At 37.0% G+C, this 26,925-nt stretch overlaps 1 pseudogene across 1 annotated transcript in view; it reads left to right on the top strand.

Moving 5' to 3' along the window:
• Window positions 1-26,120, top strand: part of LOC306645104 (ATP-dependent RNA helicase DDX42-like) — a 52,178-nt pseudogene extending 26,058 nt beyond the window's left edge. Inside the window, exon 2 of the transcript XR_013766896.1 lies at window positions 21,796-26,120. The product of XR_013766896.1 is annotated as an ATP-dependent RNA helicase DDX42-like (transcript). The remainder of the gene's footprint in view (window positions 1-21,795) is intronic.
• The last annotated feature ends 805 nt before the right edge of the window (window positions 26,121-26,925 follow it).

The raw sequence follows: 26,925 nt of genomic DNA, 5'->3' as shown, positions 1-26,925 counted from the left end.
GTCTCTGTTGTGGTGCATAAGTCTTTGATCCACTTTGAGTTGAGTTTTGTGCAGGGTGAGAGAGAGGAGTTTAATTTCATTTAGCTGCATATGGATTTCCAGTTTTCCTAGCACCATTTGTTGAAGAGGCTATCTTTTCTCCAATGAATGTTTTTGGAGCCTTTGACTAGTATGAGATAACTGTATTTATGTGGGTTTGTCTCTGTGTCTTGTATTCTGTACCATTGATCTACATGTCTGTTTTTGTGCAAATACCATGCCATTTTTGTTACTATGGCTCTGAAGGATAGCTTAAGGTTTGGTATTGTGATGCCTCCTGCTTCATACTTCTTGCTAATGATTGCTTTGGTTTTTCTGGGTCTCTTATTCTTCCAAATGAATTTCATGACTGCTTTTTTTAGTTCTATGAAGAATGTTATTGGGATTTTAATAGGAAGTGCATTAGCTCTAAATAGCATTTTTGGTAGTAGGGTCATTTTGATAATATTAATTCTGTCTGTCCAAGAGCATGGGTGACTTTTCCATCTTCTAACATCTTCTTCAATTCTTTCTTTAATGTTCTTTAGTTTTCACCTTAGAGACCTTTCACCTCTTTTGTTAGACTGATTCCCAAGTATTTTATTTTGTTTTTTGAGGCTATTGTGAATAGGGTAGTTTTCCTAATTTCTCTTTCAGTGGATTCATCCTTGATGTATTGGAATGCATTTGATTTATAGGTGTTAATTTTATATCCTGCTACTTTGCTGAATTTATTCATTAGTTCTAGTAATTTTTTCATGGAACTTTTAGGATCTTCCAAATATAGGATCATGTCATCTGCAAATAGTGATAGTTTGAGTTCTTCTTTTCCTATTTATATCCTTTATTTCTTTTGTCTAATTGCACTGACTAGAGTCTGCAGGTCTACGTTGAATAGAAGTGGTGATAAAGGGCAGCCCTTTCTTTCCCTCATTTGTAGAGAGAATGTTTTCAATTTTTTTCTATTTAGGATGATTTTGGCCTTGGGCTTAGCATAGATAGTTTTTATAATGTTGAATTATGTTCCTACTCTCCCTGATTTTTCTAGTGATTTGAACATGAAGGGGTGTTGTGTTTTGTCAAATGCTTTCTCTGCATCTATTGAGATGATCATATGACTCTTGTCTTTAAGTCTGTTAATGTTATGAATTATGTTTATTGATTTCCCTATGTTGAACCAACCTTGCATCCCTGGGTTGAACCCCACTTGATCATGGTGCACTGTCTTTTAAAATCTGTTTTTGTATGCTATTTTCCAGAATTTTATTGAGAATTTTTGCATCTATGTTCATCAGGGATACTGGTCTGAAGTTTTCTTTCCTTGATGTGTCTTTGTCTGGTTTTAGTATCAGTTTACTACTAGTCTCATAAAATGATTTTGAAAGGATTCCCTCCTTTTCTATTACATGGAATAATTTTTGTAGTATTGGTGTTAATTTTTCTTTGAAGGTCTTGTAGAACTCAGATGGAAGTCCATCTATTTCTGGGCTTTTCTTGGTTGGTAGGCTTTTGATGGTGTCTTCAATTTCTTGCTTGAAATTGATCTAAATTGTGTTTGTCCTCTTGATTCAATTTGGGTAGGTCACATGTCTCTAGAAATTTGTCAATGTCTTCAAGATTTTCCATTTATTGGAGTATAAATTTTCAAAATAGTTTCTAATTTATCTTATGTATTTCAGTAGTGTCCATTGTGATATTTCCTTTTTTCATCAAGAATTTTAGTAATTTAAATTTTTTCTTTTTCTTTGTTAGCATAGCTAAGGGTTTATCAATTTTACTTATTTTTTCAGAGAACCAACTTTTTGTTTTGTCGATTTTTCAGTTGTTTCCTTTGATATAATTTCATTGATTTCAACTCTGATTTTAATTATTTACTATCTTCTACTGCTTTTGGTGTTGATTTATTCTTTTTCTAGGGCTTTGAGATGTAATGTTAGGTCATTTAGTTTTTGACTTTCTATTCTTTTAATGAATGAACTCAAAGCAATGAACTTTTCTCTTAGCACTGCCTTTATAATGTTCTAGAGATTTTGATAGGTTTTATTGGTATTCTCATTTACCTCTAAGTATTTTTTTCATTTCATCCCTGATTTCTTCTGTTATCCTTTCATCATTCAGTAGCATATTATTTAGTTTCCATGTGTTGAAGTAGCTTCTATTTTTTATTTTATCATTGATTTCTAATTTCATTCTATTATGATCTGATAGGATGCAGGATAGTACCTCTATTTTTTTGTATTTGCCAAGAGTTGCTTTATGGCATAAGATGTGGTCTACTTTAGAGAAGGAAATATGTGCTGCTGAGAAGAAAGTGCATTTGCTCTTTGATGGATAAAATATTCTATATATGTCAGTTAAGTTCAAATTATTGATTATATTATTTAATTCTATAGTTTCTTTGTTTAGTTTTTGTTTGGAAGATCTACCCAGTGGTGACAGAGGTATGTTAAAGTCACCCAGTATTATTGTGTTGTGGTCTGTTTCATTCTTGAAATTGAGAAGGGTTTGTTCAATGTACATAGATGCTCCAATGTTTGATGCATAAATATTTACAATTGTTATGTCTTGTTGCTGTATAATTCCCTTAAGCAGCATGAAATGTCCTCATTTGTCCCTTCTTACTAACTTTGACTTGACGTTCACTTTATCTTTTCAGAGGATGGAAACCCCTCTTGTTTATGTGATCCATGTGAATAATATTTTTTTCCTTTCACCCTCAGTCTATGGATGTCTTTGTCTATGACGTGAGTGTCTTAGAGCATATTGTTGGGTCTTGTTTTTTAATCCAATCTTGTAGTCTGTGTCTTTTGATCAATGAATTTAGGTTATTAACACTCAGTGTTATTATTGAGATATAATTTATATTCCCATTCACTTTGGTTTATTTCTGGTTTTTAACTTGACTTAGTTTTTCCTTTGATTGACCTTTCTTTTAGTGTAGTTCCTCCCTTCACTTGTTTTCACCTCTTTCTTCATTTCTTCCTCATGGAATATTTTGTTGATTTTGTTCCGTAGTGCAGGCTTTCTTTTTGTGAATTCTTTTGACTTTTGTTTATCATGGAAGGTTTTATTTCATATTTAAACCTGAAGCTTAATTTTGCTGGATATAAAATTCTTGACTGGAATTGGAGAATATTATGCTAAGTGAAATAAGCCAATCCCAAAAAGCCAAAGGCTGAATGTTTTCCCTGATAAATGGAGAATGATATATAATGGGGGTGAGGTTGTAGGGAGTGAGAGAAGAAAGGAGGAACTTTAGATTTTGTAGAAGGAAATGAGAGGGAGGGGGGTATGAAAAATGGACACCATGTACATGTATGATTACATGAATGGTATGAATCAACATCATGTACAACCGTAGGGAAAAAAATGATGTACCCCATTTGTGTACAATGAATCAAAATGCAGTGTGTAAAAAATTTAAAAATAAATAAATAATTTTAAAAAATTCTTGGTTGGCATTCCTTTTCTTTCAGAGCTTGGTATATGTTGTTCCAGGACCTTTTAGCTTTGAGGGTCTGGGTTGAGAAATCAGTTGGGATCTGACTGTTTCCCCCTATATGTAATCTGATACTTTTCTCTTGTAGCCTTTAAAATTCTATCCTTATTCTGTATGCTAGACATTTTCATTGAAATATGCCTTGATGTGGGTCTGTTGTAATTTTGTGCATTTGTGTTTTATTTTTCATTTCATTCTTCAGGTTTGGGAAATATTCTGATAATATTTTATTGAAAAGATTGTTCATTCCTTTGGTTTGTATATCTGTGCCTTACTCTATCCCGATAAATCTTAAGTTTGGTCTTTTCATGATATCCCATAATTTTTGGAAGTTCTGTTCATGGATTCTTACAACCTTCTCTATGTGGTCAATTCTATATATTTTGTCTTCGTTGCCTGAGGTCTTCCAAGTGGTATAATCTGTTGGTGATGATTTCCATTGAATTTTCAATTTTGGTTTATTGATTACTTCATTTCATGGATTTCTGCTTGATTTCTTTTCATAATCTCTATCTCTTTATTGAAGTGATATTTCACCTCCTCAAATTTACCTCTTATTTCACTCCTTACATCATCCTGTATGTCATGGATCAGTTTAACCCATTCTAAACTCCTTCTCTGACATCTCTACTACTGTGTTGTCAATGGATTCTATTATTGGAGCATCTTGATTTGTTTGGGGTGCTTTGTTCCCTGTTTCTTCATGTTGTTCATGTGTCTTCCCATCTAGCAATATGGACCTAGAGATGACAGCCTCCATCTTGGGACACTGGCCAGGGCTTAGAGGCCCAGTGTTGGGGTGCTTGCAGGTCTGTCAACACTGCTGCCGTCTTGGGACATGGTCTCCTCCATCTGGGGACACCGACCAGAGCCTAGAAGTCCATTGTCAAGGCGCCTGCAAGTTTGGTTACACCTAAGATCTTCTTCCTGGGTGTGCTAGTAACCACCATCTTGCTGCAGAAGTGGGAGAGAACAAGGTTTTTCCCAGCTCCCTGCGTCCTGGGGTGGGCAGGGATGGACAGGACTGGCAACAGTGGATCAGATGGTGGGATTAGGATGTGAGGGCATCTTGCTCTAAGTTCTCCCAGCCGATCAGTCAGCACCCAGTGGGTTCCTGAGGCCCACTCAGGCCATCACTCACTGGGTCCTGGCATCAGCCTATTTTCTCACACAATTCTGGAAACTAGAAGTCCAGTATTGGCAGGGTTATGCAGTCTCTGAAGTATTCAGCGGATCTAGATGCTCCTTTACAGTCTGGAACTCCTAGCTTTTAGCAATACTGGGGATTTCTTGGCTTATAGAAAAATTATTCCAGCTCTGTGTCCATCTTTACTTGATCTTTTTCCTATGTCTTTTTCCAAATTTATCACTTCATAGAAGGAAACCAAACACTGGATTAGGGTTGAACCTAATCTAATATAATCTCATCTTGACAATATCACAAATAATGTATTTGACAGGTTTTAGGTGGACACAAATAAAACCCAGCGCAGCCCCCTAATTAAGTTCTCTTCTTACATTGTTCTTTTACCATATATACTTAATACAGCTTGAGGACTGAGTGATGCTTTTAAATGTAAGTCAGATTATGTCACTTCTATATATGCCCCATTTTAACTCACAGTAAATTTACAAAATTTGAATAGAGTTACCATATTACCCAACATTCCACTCCTAGGTGTGTGTGTGTGTATGTGTGTGTGTGTGTGTGTGTGTGTGTGTGTGTGTATTTAAGAGAATTGAAAAAATCTATGCAAAAATCTGTACACAAATATTCATAACAACATTATTGTAAAAACTGAAGAGTAGAGACAACCCAGATAACAAATGGATAAAAAAATGTACTATAGCCATACAATGGAATATCATTCAGTCCTAAAAAATAATAAAATACTGATATATATGCTATTACATGGATGAACCTTAAAAACATTTTGCCTTGTAGCAGAAGCAAGGCACCAAAGGTCACGTGTTGTATGATTCTTTTTATATGAATTGTCCAGAATGGGGAATTCCATAGAGACATTAAATACTTACGTGTTTCTAGAGGGGTAGGGAGAAGAGTAAATGAGGAGTGATTGCTAAAAGTTATGGTTATTTTGAGGGGTGATGAAAATACTCTTATGTTGTAATGATAGTAACACAACTCTGTGACTATACTATCAATCACTGAATTGTATACTTCAACAATAGGAATTTTATGAATATGAATTGTATCACAATAAATCTATAGTTAGAAAACAGGGGCCCTTCCCCTTTAAATTCCCAAAACTGTCAGTGACTTTCATGGTTACACATGACTCCAACTACTCTTTCACTGGATCATTTGCATCAGCCACACTAGTCTCTGCCATTCTTTAAATACACCAAGCAGTCTCCCAACTAGTGCCTCAGAAATATTCTCTACATGGAATCCTCTTCCTCAAAGACTAATTCTCTCACCATTGTGCATCATCTTCTTATGCTATTTAATGTTGTTTGCAACCTCATACTAAATTTACTTACACTAATTTTGATATTCTGGCCCCTACTTTCGAATATACCATAGAATTTACTTATTTTTTATTTTTTTATTTATCTTTTAATTTTTTTACAGACTGCATTTTGATTCATTGTACACAAATGGGGTATATCATTTCATTTCTATGGTTGTACATGATGTAGAGTTATACCATTCGTGTAATCATACATGTACATAGGGTAATGGTGTCTGTCTCATTCCACCATTTTTCATACCCCCACCCTCTCATTTCCTTCTACATAATCTAAAGTTAAAAATTTGTTAGTTGTAGATGGACTCAATATTTTTATTTTATTTATTTATGTGGTGTTGAGGATTGAACCCAGTGCCTCACACATGCTAGGCAAGCACTCTACCACTGAGCAACAACTACAGCCCCTCTTACTTCTTTCGGTTACTGTTTATTTTCTCCTTCCAATCTTTGTCTGCTTTGGTAAATGATGTATCTTAAGTACTTAGAAAAATGATTGGCAAATGGGCATTTCATACATATTTTTGTAAACACACAATGGATTTCCCTTTCAAATATTTGAAGAACAATTTTTCCCCAGTCTCTTATTATGAAGAGAATACAATGGTGATCGCTACATAGAAAAATGTGAGAATGAAGTAAATAAATTACACTTCTGCAAATTGAAAGTCATCTTTTGGTCTCTTTTGCTGAACCAGTCAAGAAGGTTTAGAGCTCTCTGGTACTATCTGAGGTTGCAGAAATCATTATTCTCATAAAGAGGTTAAACAGTGTTCAAAGCATGTAATATGGATTGAATTCTGGTTATGCCACTGTTACTGTGTATAATGTGGACAAGTCACATAACACCTGGGGCTTGTTTTCTCATACACGAATGGGGGAAATTAGTAGTATCTACATCATGGATGTGAGAATCAAAATACTGCCTTTTGAATGAATAGTTACTATTGGACACATGAAAAGTGATGAAAGAATATTAGCTGTTTTTATGTTAATTACACATTATTTTTATGTTTCTCATAGATTCTTCTTCCTCTTGTCAGAGTGATGGAAGAGTTAACCAATTATTAAAGATGTTTATATTGTTGTTGTTGAGGATAATGGAAATGTCAATGTAGAGAGAAAGTGTAAAAGAATAAATCTAACCCACAATAGAATTAAATTTATGTTAGTGTGAGTTATTCTATAATTTTGCTGTTCATTTTAGAACTTGGATGCCCTCAAATATAATCTTCATTATTGCAGCTATTCAAAAGCAACATCAAAGATACTTGATATTTAGTAATGTATAGAAGACATAATAAGCTAGAAAGGAAGCCTAGATACCCATTCAGCATAGAATCTGTGGGGCCTCATTATCTCCATACTAACTGTCATAAAGTAAGAGAAATAACAATATTTGAAAAGCCATTCCCATGTGAAAAACTTCCAGGCATGGTAATAAAAATAGAAAATTAGTCAAAGGAAATTATAAAATGTATGAATATAAAATGGTGAAAAATCTCAAGAGACATAGTTCCAAAATGATAAACTTATTCTATTTTAAAAGCATAACTTCAAATATTTAAAATATATTTTAAGTTGAAAAAATTAATATTATCCCAATTTAATAAAAAATGATAAACTAAACTAGTAGAAAATAAAATAGAACCTCTGCTTCCTGGAATGTGGAACAGACATACTTTTCCCTGTTCCTCTTGCTAAGTACAACTAGAGATCATGGACGTGATATGTAAAACAGAGAAAGAGGACATTCTTAGGACCTCAAGACTCAAAGAAAGACACAGTTCCCTAAGTTTTCTGTTTTACTCACATACCCTAGGTCTGGAACTGAATCCAGCAGGCTGGAAACACGGATGGGTATAGGTTTAAAATGACTTAACTAACATAAAGATTGTTTTCTCTATCCAAAGGACCAGGAAGGTATGACCTAGTGAGACAAAAACTTTCGCATAATAACTGCTCAGGTTCAGTTAAACACCATAGAAAAAGTACCCCATTCTCACTAGAAAAGGCTCAGTGTGGATCTTAGACCTCTACCCTTGCTAGGCTGTAATGAGGCTGTGTAAGGAGATAGGACAGACATCCCACCTGCTATTAATAAACCCTCCTCTCTTGTGGTGTCAGTGGATCCAAGAGGGCTTGTATTGCTGAATACTACACAATATTGATTAAAGAAGAGTAAAATAATTGGAGGAATGTGGCATGTTCATAGATTGGGAACTTGCTATGTTAACATATTAGTTCTGTCCAAGTTGACATATAGGCTTAATGTAATTTCTATCAGTATCCAAGAAAGATTTCAAAACTATGTATGGATAAAAGAGTATTCTAAAGTTTATATGGAAGAGTAAAGAAACTAGAATAGTAAGAACAATTTTGAAAAATGGGAGGACTCAGTCTGCCCAAATTTGAGGCAAACTATACAGTTTTCATTGTTAAGACTGTGTGTATTGACAGTGATAGATACAAAGACCAATGGGACATACTACAGAATCTGGAAATACAACCACATGCAAATATTCCCAATGATTTTCAACAAAAGTGCAAAAGCAATCCCAGAGGGAAAGGTAGGGTTTCAACAAATGGTGCTAGAGAAATTGAACATCCATAGTCAGAAAAAGTAACTTAGACCCATTCTCACATATTATACATTAATGAACACAAAATGCACTAGGGTCTTAACTATAAAATCAAAATTGTAAAACTTTTAGAAAAAATCTGAGAAAAATATTTGAGATATAGGTCTAGGCAAAGTGTTCTTATAACTCTTTTCAGGTTCTAAAATGTATTTGTTTGCAAACTACATTGAAAAAAATCCTTTTTAGGATAAACATAAATCCAGACTTTAAATCCTAATGATGGATATAGAATGCTTATTGTTATGACATTTAAAAAAATAACTTGTAAAGTATCTTATAAGGTTTTTTTAAAATTGTGGTAAAGTATACATGAAATTTACCATTAGTTCCCTTTGATACTTGCACAATCTTGTGAGGCCATCACCAATAACTACTATGAGAACATTTTCATCATGCCCAAAAGAAAACTCCTCACTCTCTAAAAAGTCATTTACCATTCCCGCTTTCTCTCTGACTGTCACTAATATACTTTCTGCGTGAATTTGCCTCTTTTGGATATTCATATAAAGGAATTATACAATACATGGCCTTTTGTGTTTGACTTCCTTTAACTTAGCATAATGTATTCAAGGCTTGACCATGTTGTAGCATGCATCAGAACTTCATTTCAGAGTTCTTATACTTGGGGCTGGGGTTGTAGCTCAGTGGTAAAGTGCTTGCCTAGCACATGTGAGGCACTGGGTTTGATCCTCAGCATCACATAGAAATAAATAAATAAAACAAAGGTATTGTGTTCATCTACAACTAAGAATAAAAAAATATTCTTATACATGATACCAAAACAAGACCCATGAAAGGAGAAGTTGATAAATTGGACTTCATCGAAATTAAAAATGTTTGCTCTGTGAAAGACCTTTTCATCAAGTAGATACATAAACAAATTGCAGACTGGGAGAAAATAATTGCCATTTAACATGCTCATTCAACAAGAGGCTAGTATCTAGAATATATAAAGAACTCTCAGAAAGAAGAGCAGACCAACACCAAAAGTAGTAGAAGACAGGAAATAGTTAAAATCACAGCTGAAATCAACAAAATTGAAACAAAACAAACAATCGGAAAAATTAACTAAATAAAAAGTTGGTTCTTTGAAAAAATAAACAAAATTGATAAACCCTTAGCCACACTAACAAAGAGAAACAGAGAGAAAACTCAAATTACTAAAATTCAGAATGAACAAGGAAATATCACTACAGACACGAGTGAAATACAAAACATAATTAGAAGCTATTTTGAAAATCTATACTCCAACAAAACAGAAAACCTCGAAGTCATCAATAAGTTTCTAGAGACATATGAATTACCTAAACTGAATGAGGAGGACATACACAACTTAAATAAATCAATTTCAAGCAATGTAATAGAAGAGGTCATCAAAAGTCTACCAACAAAGAAAAGTCCGGGACCAGATGGGTTATCAGCCAAGTTCTACAAAACCTTTAAAGAAGAGCTCGTTCCAATACTCCTTAAAGTATTCCATGAAATAGAAGAGGAGGGAACCCTCCCAAACTCATTCTATGAAGCCAATATCACACTGATACCTAAACCAGACAGAGACACATCGAGGAAAGAAAATTTCAGACCAATATCCTTGATGAACATCAATGCAAAAATTCTCAACAAAATTTTAGCAAATCACATACAAAAATATATTAAAAAGATAGTGCACCACGATCAAGTGGGTTTTATCCCAGGGATGCAAGGTTGGTTCAATATCCGGAAATCAATAAATGTCATTCACCATATCAATAGACTTAAAGTTAAGAATCACATGATTATTTCAATAGAGGCAGAAAAAGCATTTGATAAAATACAGCATCCCTTCATGCTCAAAACACTAGAAAAAACAGGGATAGTGGGAACATTCCTTAACATTGTAAAGGCCATCTATGCTAAGCCCATGGCCAATATCATTCTAAATGGTGAAAAACTGAAAGTATTCCCCCTAAAACTGGAATAAGGCAGGGATACCCTCTTTCATCACTTCTATTCAACATTGTCCTTGAAACTCTAGCCAGAGTAATTAGACAAACCAAAGAAATTAAAGGGATACGAAAGGAAAAGAAGAATTCAAACTATCCCTGTTCGCTGATGACGTGATTATACATTTAGAGGAACCCGGAAATTCCACCAGAAAACTTTTAGAACTCATAAGTGAATTCAGTAAAGTAGCAGGTTTCAAGATCAATGCTCATAAATCTAATGCATTTTTATATGTAAGTGATGAATCTTCAGAAAGAGAAATTAGGAAAACTACCCCATTCACAATAGCCTCGAAAAAAATAAAATACTTGGGAATCAATCTCACAAAAGAGGTGAAAGACCTCTACAATGAGAACTACAGAACACTACAGAAAGAAATTAAAGAAAACCTTAGAAGATGGAAAGATCTCCCATGTTCATGGATAGGAAGAATTAATATTGTCAAAATGGCCATACTACCAAAAGTGCTATATAGATTCAATGCAATTCCAATTAAAATCCCAATGATGTACCTTACAGAAATAGAGCAAGCAATTATGAAATTCATCTGGAAGAATAAGAAACCCAGAATAGCTAAAGCAATCCTCAGTAGAAAGAGCGAAGCAGGGGGTATCACAATACCAGATCTTCAACTCTACTACAAAGCAATAGTAACAAAAACGGCATGGTATTGGTACCAAAATAGACAGGAAGATCAATGGTACAGAATAGAGGACATGGACACAAACCTAAATAAATACAATTTTCTCATACTAGACAAAGGCACCAAAAATATGCAATGGAAAAAAGATAGCCTCTTCAACAAATGGTGCTGGGAAAACTGGAAATCCATATGCAACAGAATGAAACTAAACCCCTATCTCTCACCCTGCACAAAAATCAACTCAAAATGGATCAAGGACTTTGGAATCAGACCAGAGACCCTGCATCTTATAGAAGAAAAAGTAGGTCCAAACCTTCAACTTGTTGGCTTAGGATCAAACTTACTTAACAGGACTCCTTACAGCACAAGAAATAAAAGGAAGAATCAACAACTGGGATAGATTCAAACTAAAAAGCTTTCTCTCAGCAAAGGAAACTATCAGTAATGTGAAGAGAGAACCCACAGAGTGGGAGAATATCTTTGCCACTCATACTTCAAATAGAGCACTAATTTCCAGAATCTATAAAGAACTCAAAAAACTCTACACCAAGAATACAAATAATCCAATCAACAAATGGGCTAAGGAAATGAACAGACACTTCACAGAAGAAGATGTACAAGCAATCAACAGATATATGAAAAAATGTTCAACATCTTTAGTAATAAGAGAAATGCAAATCAAAACTACCCTAAGATTCCATCTCATCTCAATTACAATGGTGATTATCAAGAACACAAGCAATAATAGGTGTTGGTGAGGATGTGGGGGAAAAGGTACACTCATACATTGCTGGTGGGGTTGCAAATTAGTGCAGCCACTCTGGAAAGCAATATGAAGATTCCTCAGAAAACTTGGAATGGAACCACCATTTGACCCAGCTATCCCACTCCTTGGCCTATACCCAAAGGACTTAAAATCAGCATACTACAGAGATACAGCCACATCAATGTTCATAGCTGCTCAATTACAATAGCCATATTGTGGAACCAACCTAGATGTCCTTCAATTGATGAATGGATAAAGAAACTGTGGCATATATATACAATGGAATATTACTCAGCCATAAAGAATGATAAAATTATGGCATTTGCAGGCAAATGGATGAAATTGGAGAATATCATGCTAAGTGAGATAAGCCAATCTCAAAAAAACAAAGGACGAATGATCTTGCTGATAAGCGGATGATGACACATAATGGGGGGTGGGAGGGGTTAGTGTTAGGGTTAGGGAGAGGGCAAGAATGGAGGAAGCAAGGACTGTATAGAGGGAAAAGAGGGGTGGGAAGGGTGGTGGGGAAGGGAAAAAAATAACAGAATGAATCAAATAACATTACCCTATGTAAATTTATGATTACACAAATGGTATGCATTTACTCCATGTGCAAACAGAGAAACAACATGTATCCCATTTGTTTACAATAAAAAAAAAGAACTCTCAGAGCTGTACAATAAAAAAAACACAAAAATTTAGCTAGAACATGGCCAAAACATGAAGAGACATTTCACTGAAAAAGATAGATTGTCAACTATCAATAAGGATATGGTCAACATCAATAGCCATTAAGGAAACTGACTAAAATCACAAATTAAATGATTCTGAGATATCGCTACACACCTATCAGGATGGCTAAAATACAGAACAAGGAGAAAAAACTAAAAGTTGGTGAGGATGTGGAGAAATTGGATCTCTTCTACGTTACTGGTGGGATGAAAAGTTGTAGAACCACTCAGAAAAAACAATGTGGTACTTTCTTACAAAATTAATAACACAACTATCATATGACCCAGACATTGCCCTGAAAAATGAAGACTTACACAAAAAATTCTACATGAGTGCTATAACAGCTTTAGCTGCAGTAGTTCACAACTGGAAACAACCCAGATGTTCTTCAAAAGGCAAATGGTTATACAAACTGACATATCAATATGTATTACTATGTATATTAGATTCATGTCACTGTGACAATACACCTGAGGAAATCAACTTAAAGGAGGAAAAATTTATTTTTGGCCCATGGTTTCAGAGATTTCAGTTCATGGTCATTTGGTCCCACTGTTGTGGGCCCATGATGAGGCAGAATATCATGGTAAGCAGCATGTGATACAACAGAGCTGCTTACCTCATGTTAACTGGAAAGCAGGGAAAGAGGAAGGAGTTGGGGAGAAGACATAGTACCCAAGGTATGCCCTCCAGACCCGTTCCCTTCAATTAGCTTCCATTCATACAGTTTCCATCACCTCCCAATTGTCCCTCCAGCTAAGAATCCATCAATGGATTCCACTGATAATCCAATCACTTTCCAAAATCCCCACCTCTGAACATTACATTCATTGGGGCCCAATGAACATTGGGGCCCAAGCCTTCAACACATGAGCCTTTGGGGGCATTCCTGATTCAAATGATAACACCATGCAATATTACTCAGTAATAAAAAACAAAAGTATCAATACAGGTTACAACCTGGAAGCATCTCTAGAGAATTATCTTGAATGAAAACCTGAAAGCAGACAAGTAATTTACTGTATAAATCCATTCATATAATATTATTTTCAAGATTAAAGAAGTGATTGGGGCAGAAGAAAAGTGGGTGTGACTACAGAATAACTTGGGCAATCATCGTGATAAATGAAATGTGCTTTATCCAGATTGTATTAATGTTGATATCCTGGCTATGATGTTGTACTATAGTTTTTTAAGAGTTTCCCTTTAAGGGAAAACAATGTAAAGAGTACCCAGGATTAGTCCATATTATTTCTTAGAATTTCATGTAAATCTATAATTGCCTCAAAATAAAAGTTTAATTAGACTTGGTGGTGCATGCCTGTAATCCCAGCTACTCAGAAGCTGAGGCAGAGGATTGCAATTTTTATTTGGTGCTGAGTGTCAAACCCAGTGCCTCACACATGCTAGGCAAGTGCTCCACGAATGAGCTACAGCCCCAGCCCTGAGACCCTGTCATAAAAAAAAAAAATTGTACTGGGCATACAGCTCAGTGGTACAGTAACTCCTGGGCTCAATTTCTAATACACCCCCCCCCACACACATACACAGCACAAAAACTTTAAACATTGAGAAAAAACTTGAAATATCATAAATTTTTCAAAATCCAGTATTTTCTTGAGATGGTGAGATTAAAGGAGATTTAAAATTTTTCTGGTGCTGGAGTTGCGGCTCAGTGGTAGAATCTTTCATAGCATGTGGGAGGCACTGGGTTTAATCCTCAGCACCACATAAAATTAAATAAATGAAATGAAGGTATTATGTCCACCTACAAGTGAAAAAAATATTAAAAAATTTTTTTCTTGTGACATATATAGCTTTCAAATTTTCTACAGCAATTAGAAATTACTTTTATAGTAAAACATATATGAAAATATAATTCACAAGAAATAAGTGCCCTGAAATCTAAGCACACTAGGTGAAATATATTGATAGTTTTATTTTATTACATACTTTACATATACAAATTATTAAGCATTAAGAACATTATGTGACAGTCTTTACAGATTGGTGCATTTGAACCTAACATAAATTAGATACTACTGTCCACTGTTGTCAAAATAGTCAAACTCTAGATTGAAATAAAAAAAAAAAAAAAAAAAAAAACCTAGATTGGTTGGTCTCACTATCAGGCGTAGCGCCAGCCATCACATGCTGTTTCTTCAGTAACGTTCTTCAACTCCCCACCCCACCCTTACTTAACCCAACCATATTCCTTCATAGGATCACATACCCCTAGTTAGTGGAAAAGTACCTCTGCTTTAACATTCACTTGAACGGCTGGGTTCAGCTGCCGGTTGCCAGGTTTTTCTGTTCCTTTATTGAAAGACTGCCAAGCTTTCTTGGCAGGAAGAGAGATGATTCAACAAAGCTTTTTATTTTTTTCTTTCTCTCGAAAAGGGTTCATTTTTAAAACCTGAGGACATAGTTCACTGCATAGTCTGGTCATTCTTTCCACTAATTTATGACTTTAGTACTGCTAATGACACAACTGTGATTATCTTAAAGAGTATTCTTTCAAAAGTGGTCTTTTATCCTTTTATCTAGGTTGCTTTTAAGACTTTTGCTCTGTGTTAAATTCTGCTGTTTCACTATCATTAAAGTTTATTTCTTCCAGTTTGGAATTTATTTTCCTTTTTGAATCTAAGTATTTAAGTTCTTCTATCATCTGCTAAACATTTCAGTCATTATATTTCCCTCTAATATTGCCTGTTGATCCTCCATTTCTTTTGCTCTTTCTATCTAGCACTCCTACTAGATTGTATGTCATTCCTTGTAGTCTGTTAACAAGTCCTGCAAATTTTCTCCTCCCTCCCCTCTCCTCTCTTCCTCACCCTCCTCACCTGTTTCTTACATTATGGATGATTTCTTCAGGTCAGTTATCCAGTTAAGTAATTCTCTTACTACACACACACACACACACACACACACACACACACACACACACACATCTACTTTTTAATGACTATGTTTTTCATTTCCATAATTCTACTTTGTTTGCAAAAATACATAACAAACCTTTTCTATTTTATCTTTTTATCATGTTTCTTCACCTTTTTTTGCATCTTAAACTTATTTGACACTTTGATCTGCTATCTCTATCTTATCTGCTGACAGTTGTTCACAAAAGATTGTTCCCCTTTGGGTTTTATATTTTGGAAGCTTCATTTTAAGCTGAGGTTTATGCATAAAAATCCTGTGTAGGCTGGGTTTTAGGTAAATCCATCCACAGCATTTCACTTCTGTTTGTTTCTATCAGGTCTTACACAAATATTACCAGTTTATAGCTGGTTTTTAAGTTAACTTCTTGGCATGGAGGTAGAGGTGCTCACACCATGATTGAGATCCCTCATGTTTTAGGGCCCTTAGTAATTATTTTATGTAAATCTCATCTATGCACTTCATAGAATGCTTGCTATACTTTATCCAGAATATTTCACTTTTTGTAGTGAAAGATTTTCATATTTTCTAGTCTTTCATATTCTTGAAAAAGGCAGTGATTTTAGGGGATTCTTTTTCAATTGGGGAGAGAACATCACCAACTTTAACTTTTTTTCAAGGTGTATTGGCTTTAATTTTTGTCTTATATTTAAAATACAGCCATCTCTAATGTTGTCAAATGGTCATTCTACCAAAGACTCTATACAGATTCAATGCAATTCCAATTGAAATCCCAATGACGTTCCTCACAGAAATAGAGAAAGCGATCATGAACTTCATCTGGAAGAATAAGAGACCTTGAATAGCCAAAGCAATCCTGAGCAGAAAGAGTGAAGCAGGAGGTGTCACAATACCAGACCTTAAACTATACTACAAAGTAATAGTAACAAAAATGGCATGGTATTGGCACCAAAATAGACAGGCAGATCAATGGTACAGAATAGAAGACACAGAGACAAACCCACAAAAATACAGTTACTTCATCCTAGACAAAGGAGCCAAAAACATACAATGGAGAAAAGATAGCTTGTTCAACAAATGGTGCTGGGAAAACTGGAAATCCATATGCAGCAAAATGAAATTAAACCCCCCTTTCTCACCCTGCACAAAACTCAACTCAAAGTGGATCAAAGACTTAGGCACTACAACAGAGACCCTGCACCAAATAGAAGAAAAAGTAGGCCTGAGTCTTCATCATGTTGGCTTAGGACCAGACTTCCTTATAACAAGACTCCCAAACCACAAGAAATCAAAGCAAGAATCAATAAATGGGATGGATTCAAACTCAGCAAAGGATACAATCAATAATGTGAAGAGAGAGCCTACAGAGTGGGAGAAAATCTTTTCCACACACACTTCAGATACAGCACTAATCTCCAAAATTTCTAAAGAACTTAAACTTTACACCCAAAACACAAAGAACCCAATCAATAAATGGGCCAAGGAACTGGACACTTTACAGAAGAAGATATACAGGTGATTAATAAGTATATGGAAAAATGTTCAACATCTCTAGTAATTAGAGAAATGCAAATTAAAACAACTCTAAGATTCCTTCGTACTCCAATTAGAATGACTATTATCAAGAATACAAACAATAATAGATGTTGGCATGGATGTGGGGAAAAAGGCACACTTTTACATTGTTGGTGTAGTTACAAATTAGTATAGCCACTCTGGAAAGCAGTATGGAGATTCCTCAGAAAACTTGGAATGGACCCTCCTTTTGACCCAGTTATCACACTCCTTGGTTTATACCCAAAAACTTAAAATCGGCATACTACAGAGATACAGCCACATCAATGTTTAAAGCAGCTCAATTCACAATAGCTAGATTGTGGAACCAACCTAGATGCCCTTCAACAGAGGAATGGATAAAGAAACTGTTATAAATATACACAATGGAATATTATTCAGCCATAAAGAAGAATAATATTATGGCATTTGCAGATAAATGGATGGAATTGGAGAATATCATGCTAAGTGAAATAAGCCCAATCCCCACAAATGAAGGGCAAAAGTTTTCCCAGATAAGTGCATAATGATACATAATGGGGGTGGGGAGGGTAGGGGGTGAGAGAAGAATGGAAGAACTTTAGATTACATAGAGGGAAATGAGAGGGAGGAGGGGGCGGGGGTATGAAAAATGGTGGAATGAGACAGACATCATGACCCTATGTACATGTATGATTACATGAATGGTATGAGTCTACATCGTGCATAACCATAGAAACGAAAAGTTGTACCCCATTTGTGTACAATGAATCAAAATGCAGTCTGTAAAATTAAAAAAAATTAAAAAATAAAATACGGCCATCTCATTAAGGAATAATGGACTGGTCATGACACTCGCTGTAAGATGACAATGTCTGAACAAACGTTGATCTCAGTGCTGCTCAAACTGGGGAAAAACAATTATATGCTGAAAATGTAGTATTTAAAAATCCCTCATTTATCAGCAACAATGACTAAAACAATCTTCACAAAGTAGATAACTCTGCCTCATTCTGGCTAATGTACATTGTTTTCTTTTTAGTGAATCATGATATTTGCTCATGAATTCAACAAGGACTGATATCTGTCTGCACTGATGGTAGAAAGTGACTCAGACACAATGTCTTGGCTTCTGGAGCAAAAGCTGCAGACAGGGGTCTTGCTGAAGGTGTGGAGGGGAGGCCAGAGTTCCCTGGGACAGGCTCCAGCAGTGCAAACAGCTGAAAGGACTTTCTCCTCCCAGTGATTCTGCTCAGTGTTTCTCATCTCTTCTCTATCCAGAAGCATCCACACATTATGTTACCATCAAAGATATTTTAGATACTGGTTCAGGGTTGGACCTGGAGAACGTTTTTGATGTCGAGTCACATTTCAGGCTAACTTGTCTATAAAAAACAGAGATCATCCTTCTTTAGCAAGTGTAGGCACGCCTCACCCAGGATCACTGGCCGCTGTCCCCTAAATACACTGTCCACTTATCCATCTTCGGAAAGAGTCTACAGTTGACATCATGTAACAAAGCAGGTTCTACTCAGTAAGACAAAGCAGACAGTCCTCCGGTCCTCCTTCCTCACTTGCAATCACTTTCAATTCGTGTTGGCCTTAATTTTTGTCTTATGTTTAAAATGCAGCAGAGCCCCATTTTGAGATAGTTGTGCATCTAGTTGAATCAATCATCTCAACAGCTTTTTATAATGTACTGTTTCAATTCTTTTCCATATGCCATGTTATGGTTTATATCTTAGACGTCCCCCAAAAGTTCATGTGAGAGACAATGCAAAAAAATTGAGAGGTGAAATGGCTGAGTTGTGAGGTCCTTAACCTAATCAGTGCATTGATCTCCTGATAGGGATTAACTAGATAGTAACTGTAGGCGGGTAGGGTGTGGCTGGAGGAGGTATGTCATTGGGTGTGTGCCTTTGAGGTACGTGTTGTCTCTGGTGAGCGAGGGCTCTCTCTGCTTCCTGATTACCATGACCTGAGTTGCTTTTTTCCTTTACACCTTTCTGCCAAGGTGTTCTGCCTCAGCTCCACATAGAGCAATGGAGTTGGCTGTCTGTGGACTGAGACCTCTGAAACCACGGGCACCAAATAAACTTTTCCTCTTCTGAAATCGTTCTTGTCAGGTTTTTGGTCACGGCAGCAAAAAACCTGACTTAAAACACACACCTGGGGCTGGGGATAGCTCAGTTGGTAGAGTGTTTGCCTTGCAAGCACAAGGTCCTGGGTTCAATCCCCAGCACCACGACAAAAAACAAAAACAAAAATGTGCACCTGTGTCACTTTTGAAATTTATGTGTTTGTGGGGAATTCAGTTTTTATTCATATAATGACTAATTTCATCTTAAAGCAAATAAATATATAATGTATTGGTATTTCTATATTATCCCTAATCACTCATTTTTTTAAAGCTAGTAAATTCAGTTTTGTTAAGAGCCTTTAGAGGTAATACAACAAGTTTCAATTCTACCCACTTCTCCAGGCATTCTGAGTTCTATTCCTGAATCAAGTTAAATTGGTATAGGAAAACGACATATATGCATGTATTAAGAGCCCCTACTGAAAATATCTAAGATATTTTAGGGTTATAAATACATTATTGAATTGAAAACGTTAGTTTAGACTGTCAATATGAATACAAGTAAAATTCATGATCTTAAGTAAGTCCCTCCCAGGATTGACTTCATTGATTGTACAGTAAACTCGGAAGTGAATGATGTACAGTTATAATCAGGACATTTGTTCTGAGTTTTGGCTGCTTTGTGGTATAACACTCTTTATGTTTGGGGAATTCCTAAATTTTATGTGTAAGGTTGGCATGTACAATTCACTACAGCAGCTGAAAGTGCCGGATACTTACTTTCCCTTCCTCTTTTGCAGATAGGGCACAGGCACGCAACACAGGCTGTACCAATCAGAAGCTACTAGGTGGGAGCTGACTTTCCAGCTACAGGAAACAAGAGTTTGTGAGAACATCAACTCTGCAGACAGGAGCAGTTTTATCTTCAGATCAATTCCAAAACATACTTCAGTGCATTTTCTTAGCAGCTTAGCCTTCAGCCTATATCTCACCCATCCTGAAGGATTCTATGAATATCCAAATGATAAGATTTACTTATGATTTTTTATTTTTGAACTCTACTTTTGTACTATGGTTAGAGGATAAAGGCTCTTTAAAATTTGTTGAGGTATGATATGTATCCCAAAGCATCATCCATTCTTGTAAGTGTATCATATTTTTTTGGGGGGAAAAAAAAGCATATTTTGTTGTTAGTAGCTTTTGTTCTGCAACCAAAATACCTGATAAGAACAACTTCTAAGAGGAAAAGTTTATTTTGGGTCATGTATTCAGAGGTTCAGTACATGGTGGGCCAACTCCATTATTCCGGGACTCAGATAAGGCAGAACATGATGGTGAAAAGGGTGTTGGGGAGGAAAGCTGCTTAGTTCATGACAGCTAGAGAGAGAGAGAGAGAGAGAGAGAGAGAGAGAGAGAGAGAGAGAGAGAGAGAGAGAGAGAGAGAGAGAGAGAGAAGAGAAAGAAGAGGAGGAGGAAGAGGAGGAGGAGGAGGAGGAGAAGGGAGGGAGGGGAGAGGAGAAGAGAGGCGAGGTGGGGCTTTGGATGGACAGATATGGTCCAGGTCATGCCCCCAGTGACTAACTTCCTTCAGCCATGCCCCACCTGCCTGCATTTACCACCTAGTAATTCATGCAAATGATTAATCCAACAAATGGATTAATCCACCTATGAGGTTATAGCTCTCCTAATCTGATTATTTCACCTCTGAACATTCCTGTATTGCCTAACACATGAGCTCTTGGGGGCACAGTTTTAGAGCCAAACTATATTTCTAATAATTACATATAGGATATGCTTAATCAACTTTGATAATTGTTCACATCTATATCTAACCTTGTTTGATGAATCAGTTACTAAGAATGAAAAATAAAAATCTCAATTTGTAGTTCTATAAATTTTGCTATGTAATTCTGTATTGAATCTGTAAATTGATTAGTGGAGTATTGTCATCTTATCAATATTAAGTCTTCCGATTCATAAACATGGGATGTTTTCCCCTTTATTTACATCTTCTTTAAATCCTTTCAACAGTATTTTGTAATTTTGAAAATGTAATTGTTTTTTAAGTTGCGGCAAAAATCACATAATATAAAATTTATCATTCTGGTTTTTTTATAGTGCTGGGGATAAAATTCAGGGTCTTGTATGTCTAGGCAAGCACTCTACTACTGAGCCTTCAAATTTTTCACCTTAACATTTTGGATGTACAGTTTTAGTGGCTTTAATTATATTCATATTGCTGTGCTTCAGATTTCTCTCCAGAACTTCTTCATCTTGCACAACTCAAACTCCATATCCATTAAGCAATAAGTCCCTATTTCCTTCTCCCAAATCCTTGGCAACTACCATTCTATTTTCTGTTTCTATGAATCTGACTAGTTAAGATACCTCCTATAAGTAAAATCATATAGTATTTTTCTTTGCTTTTTTTCATAAATTCTTTTTTAGTTTTTTTAATTTTTCAAAAAAATTTATTGATTTTTTAAAATAAAAATTGACACAGGGACTGGACGGGCCGAACCCCATGTACTTTGGGTGGTGGATTCTCTCCGTGCAGGTGGTAGTAGCAGCTTCTGCTGCCACCATAGCAGCAGATCATTGGCACCATGAACTGGAATAAAGGTGGCCCAGGCACTAAGAGGGGATTTGGTTTTGGAGGTTTTGCCATCAGTACTGGGAAGAAGGGGGAACCTAAACTCCCACAACAGTCCCACAGTGCCTTTGGGGCAACTAGTTCGTCTTCTGGATTCGGAAAGTCAGCTCCACCACAGCTTCCTTCCTTCTACAAAACTGGATGTAAGCGAGCCAACTTTGATGAAGAAAATGCCTATTTTGAAGATGAAGAAGATGACTCCAGCAATGGTGATTTACCTTACATTCCTGTTGAAAACTCACCTACCCGCCAGCAGTTTCATTCCAAGCCAGCAGATTCTGACAGTGATGATGATCCCTTTGAAGCATTTATGGCTGAAGCGAAGGATCAGGCAGCTAGAGACATGAAGAGGCTTGAAGAAAAGGGCAAGGAAAGAAAAAAAATGTAAAGAGTATTTGAGATGACATTGAAGAGGAAGATGACCAAGAAGCTTATTTTTCCATACGTGGCGGAAAACCCAACTGCTGGTGTGGTTCAGGAGGAGGAGGAAGACAATCTGGAATATGATAGTGATGGAAAACCAATTGCACCTTCCAAAAAAAATAATCGATCCTCTTCCTCCCATTGATCATTCAGAGATTGACTACCCACCATTTGAGAAAATTTTTTACAATAAGCATGAGGAGATAACCAACCTCACTCTACAGCAGTTAATAGATCTCCAGCATAAGCTCAATCTCCGGGTTTCAGGTGCTGCACATCCGAAACCAGGAAGTAGTTTTGCTCATTTTGGATTTGATGAACAACTTATGCATCAGATTTGGAAATCTGAGTACACACAGCCCACTCCAATACAATGCCAAGATGTGCCTGTGGCATTAAGTGGTAGAGACATGATTGGTATTGCCAAAACAGGCAGTGGAAAAACTGCAACCTTTATCTGGCCCATGTTGATTCATATAATAGACCAGAAGGAATTGGAACCAGGTGATGGACCAATTCCAGTGATTGTGTGTCCTACTAGGGAGCTTGGTCAGCAGATCCATGTAGAATGTAAGAAGTTTGGGAAAGCAAATAATCTTCCATCAGTGGCTGTGTATGGAGGAGGGAGCATGTGGGAGCGAGCCAAGGCCCTTCAGGAAGGGGCAGAGATTGTTATGTGTACCCCAGGTTGACTGATCACGTTAAAGAAAGCTACTAATCTTCAAAGTCTCTTACCTTGCATTCGATGAAGCAGATGGAATATTCGATATGGGATTTGAGTACCAGGTTTGATCCATAGTAAGTCATGTCCGAACTGATGGACAGACTCTCTTATTCAGTGCAACTTTTCAGAAGAAGATTGAAAAACTGGCCAGAGATATCCTGATTGACCCCATTCGAGTGGTGCAGGGAGATACTGGAGAGGCAAATGAAGATGTGACACAGATTGTGGAGATTCTCCATTCTGGGCCTAGTAAATGGAACTGGCTTACCCGGTGTCTGGTGGAATTTACTTCTTCAGGGAGTTTCCTCTTTTTTGTTACTAAAAAAGCCAATGCTGAAGAGCTAACCAATAACCTTAAGCAGGAGGGTCATAATCTTGGGTTGCTCCATGGGGACATGGATCAGAGTGAAAGAAACAAGATTATTTCAGACTTTAAGAAAAAGGACATCCCAGTCCTGGTGGCCACAGCCCATGGTCTGGACATTCCTTCAATTAAGACTGTCTTTAACTATGATGTGGCACGAGACATTGAAATCCATACTCATAGGGTTGGCCGCACAGGAAGAGCAGGCGAGAAAGGTGTAGCCTATACCCCATTGATCCCTAAGGACAGCAATTTTGCTGGTGACCTTGTCTGGAACTTGGAAGGAGCCGATTAACATGTTTTGAAGGAAATTCTAGATCTGGCAATGCAGAATGCATGGTTTCAGAAATCCCGCTTCAAAGGAGGAAAAGGCAAAAAGCTGAACATTGGTGGAGGAGGCCTAGGCTGTAGGGAGCAGCCTGGTCTAGGCTCTGAGAACAGGGACTGAGGAAATAACAACAATGTAATGAGCAATTATGAGGCCTATAAGCACCTCCACAGGAGCCATGGGAGATGGGCTGGCAGCAATGAAAGCAGCTTTCCAGTCACAGTACAAGAGTCACTTTGTTGCAGCCCGTTTAAGTAATCAGAAGACTGGAAGTTCTGCTGCTGGGGCAAGTGGATGGACTGGTGCAGGGAGCTTGAATTCTGTTCCAACTAATTCAGCATAGCAGGGCCATAACAGTCCTGATAACCCCATCCCCAGTGCTGCCAAGAGCACCCCAGGTTTTGGCAATACAGGGAACATCAGCAGTGCTCCAGTGACCTACCCTTCTGTTGGAGCCCAGGGAGTCAACAACACAGCTTCAGGAAATATCAGCCGAGAAGGAATCGGGAGTGGCAATGGGAAAAGAGAGAGATATACTAAGAACCGGGGTGGTGGCCATCATAGTCATGGCGAGAGTAGCAATCGGCATGGTGATAGTCCACGTTCTGGAGATGGTGGTCGGCATGGAGATGGATACCGCCGCTACCCAGAAAGCAGCAGCAGCCGCCATACTGATGGCCATTGGCACGGGGAGAACAGGCATGGAGGAAGTATAGGCCGGCATGGGGAGAGCAGGAGTGCAAATGATGGTGGGAATGGAGAAAGCAGGAAAGAAGGTTGTAATTGTGAAAGCAAGGTGGACCCCAAGGTGGACAGTAGCAAGATGAACAAGTGGACAGCGAGACAGATAAGACAGCAGATGGTTTTGGTGTCCCTGAGCCACCCAAGCGCAAGAAAAGTACATGAGACAGTTAGAATGTGTGTGCTATAGCGTGAAATCAGTTGTCTTTATTTCTAGAGAGACTTTGGTAACTAGGTGTCTCAGGGCTACGTTAGGCTCAAGGTGTAAGACCCCTTGCCCTTAGTGGAGAGCTGGAGGGCAGAGACATTACACCTTCATCTGAACCATGTTCAGATGCTTTCTTGGGAAGCTGTTTTGGTCCCAGCAAGCAGTGAGAACTGGGTAGCTTCTTTTGGCTCTGGGTGAGTTTCTTAAGGGTAAGTGGAAGGTACTTTCAGAGAAAAGGGCCTTGTAGGGCACAAAACTCACTCTTGTTTTATATAAGTAGCTTCTATTTTTTACTAAAATGTCACCTTATAAACATCTATAAATTGAATTTCTTTTTCTTAGCTATGTGGCCAAGCAGTCCCCTTTTTAGGAATTTGTGTCTGCAAACTCAGTCCATTGAGTTGTTAGGGATGTTTGGGAAGCAATTTGGTGCTTCCAGACATTCACGAGAGGGGAAATGTCCAATTCCAAACAAGAGTTGACACTCAGGTCCCCTAGCCAGGTTTGTATCCAGCCCTGAGACATGTATCCAGTTCTCAGACATGGAAGGCAGCCTTCCAGACCTAGGCTTTGAGATTTCTAGAGCCACTATGATGGAAGGGAAGTAATTGCTCCTGGAAAGGTTTCCAGGATTGCTCCAGGTCTGAGGTGTTGCTAAATTTAAAATTAAAAAAACAAACTCAACAACTTTTAAAATATCTTCTCCCATTTCATTGTATTTTTTTAAACTTGCCCCAATGGTAGAAATGTCTTTTGTTGAAATGATTTTGATGATTTTTGTTCTATCTTGTTTATAAAAGGAAAAGAAATATAGAAACTTCGAATTTTGTGAAAAAAAATTTTGACACAGGGACTCAGTTGTTCAGGGCCTACATTGCTGAGATTGGCTTTGAACTTGGGATCTTCTGCCTCAGCCTCCTGAGTCACTGGGATTATAGGGATATGCCACATGCCCAGTCGTGTGTGTGTGACTGTTTTTCACCTAGCATAATGTCCTTAAGTTTTCTCCATTTTGTAAGATGTGACAGGATTTACTTCCTTTTTTCAAAGTTGAATAATATTTCACTCTATATATATGCTGCATTTTGTTTTATCCATTCACTCCTTGATCCACCTCTTGGCTCCTGTGGACAATGCTTCAGTGAACATGGGTTTGCAAATACCTCTTTGAGATGCCATTTTCCATTCTTCAGCATATGTATCTAGAAGTGGGATTACTGGATCATACAATAGCTCTATTTTTAATCTTTTGAGGAAAATTCATTCTCTTTTCTGTAGCGGCTGTGTCACCATTTTGCATTCCCAATAATAATGTACAAGTGTTTTGGTTTCTCCACATCCATGATGTCATTTGATCATTTGTTATTTTCTGGCTTTTTTTTTTGTGTGTGTGTGTGTGTGTGTGTGTGCTAGAGATTGAACTCAGGGGCACTCAACCACTGAGCCACATTCCCAGTTCTATTTTATATTTTATTTAGAGACAGGGTCTAAGTTGCTCAGTGCCTTACTTTTGCTAAGGCTGACTTTGAACTTGTGATCCACTTGTCTCAGCCTTCCAAGCCATGTGCCACAGTGCCTGGCTTATTATCTGGCTTTTTAATAGGAGCCATATTAGTGGATGTGCAGTGATATCTCAGTGTGATTTTTAAAAAAGGTTTTGAAAATTTCTTCTAATTAGTTATACATGACACTAGAATGCATTTTGATCCATCATACATAAATGGAGAATAACTTCTCATTCATCTGGTTGTACATGATGTAGAATCACATCAGTCATGTAATCAAATATGTACATAGGGTAATAATGTTCAATTCATTCTACTATCTTCCCTACCCCTATGTCCTCCTTCTTCCCTTCGCTCCTCTCTACCTAATCCAGAGTATCTCTATTTTTCCCTAGCCCACCACCATGCTTATTGTGTGAATTAGCATTCACATATCAGAGAAAACATTAGTCCTTTGGTTTTTTGGGATTGGCTTATTTCACGTAGCATGATATTCTCCAACTCCATCCCTTTAATGGCAAATGCCATAATTTCATTCTTCTTTAAGGCTGAGTAACACTCAATTGTGTATATGTACCACATTTTCTTCATCCTTCCGTCTGTTGAAGTGTTTTAGTCAGCTTTGCTTGTTGTGACTAAAATACCCAAAAAGAGCAACTTAAAGAGGGAAAAGTTTATTTGGGCTCA

This window comes from Sciurus vulgaris (assembly GCF_902686455.1).
Source record: "Sciurus vulgaris genome assembly, chromosome: 15".
Lineage (NCBI taxonomy): Eukaryota > Metazoa > Chordata > Mammalia > Rodentia > Sciuridae > Sciurus > Sciurus vulgaris.
This window is presented reverse-complemented; position numbering and strand designations above follow the sequence as displayed.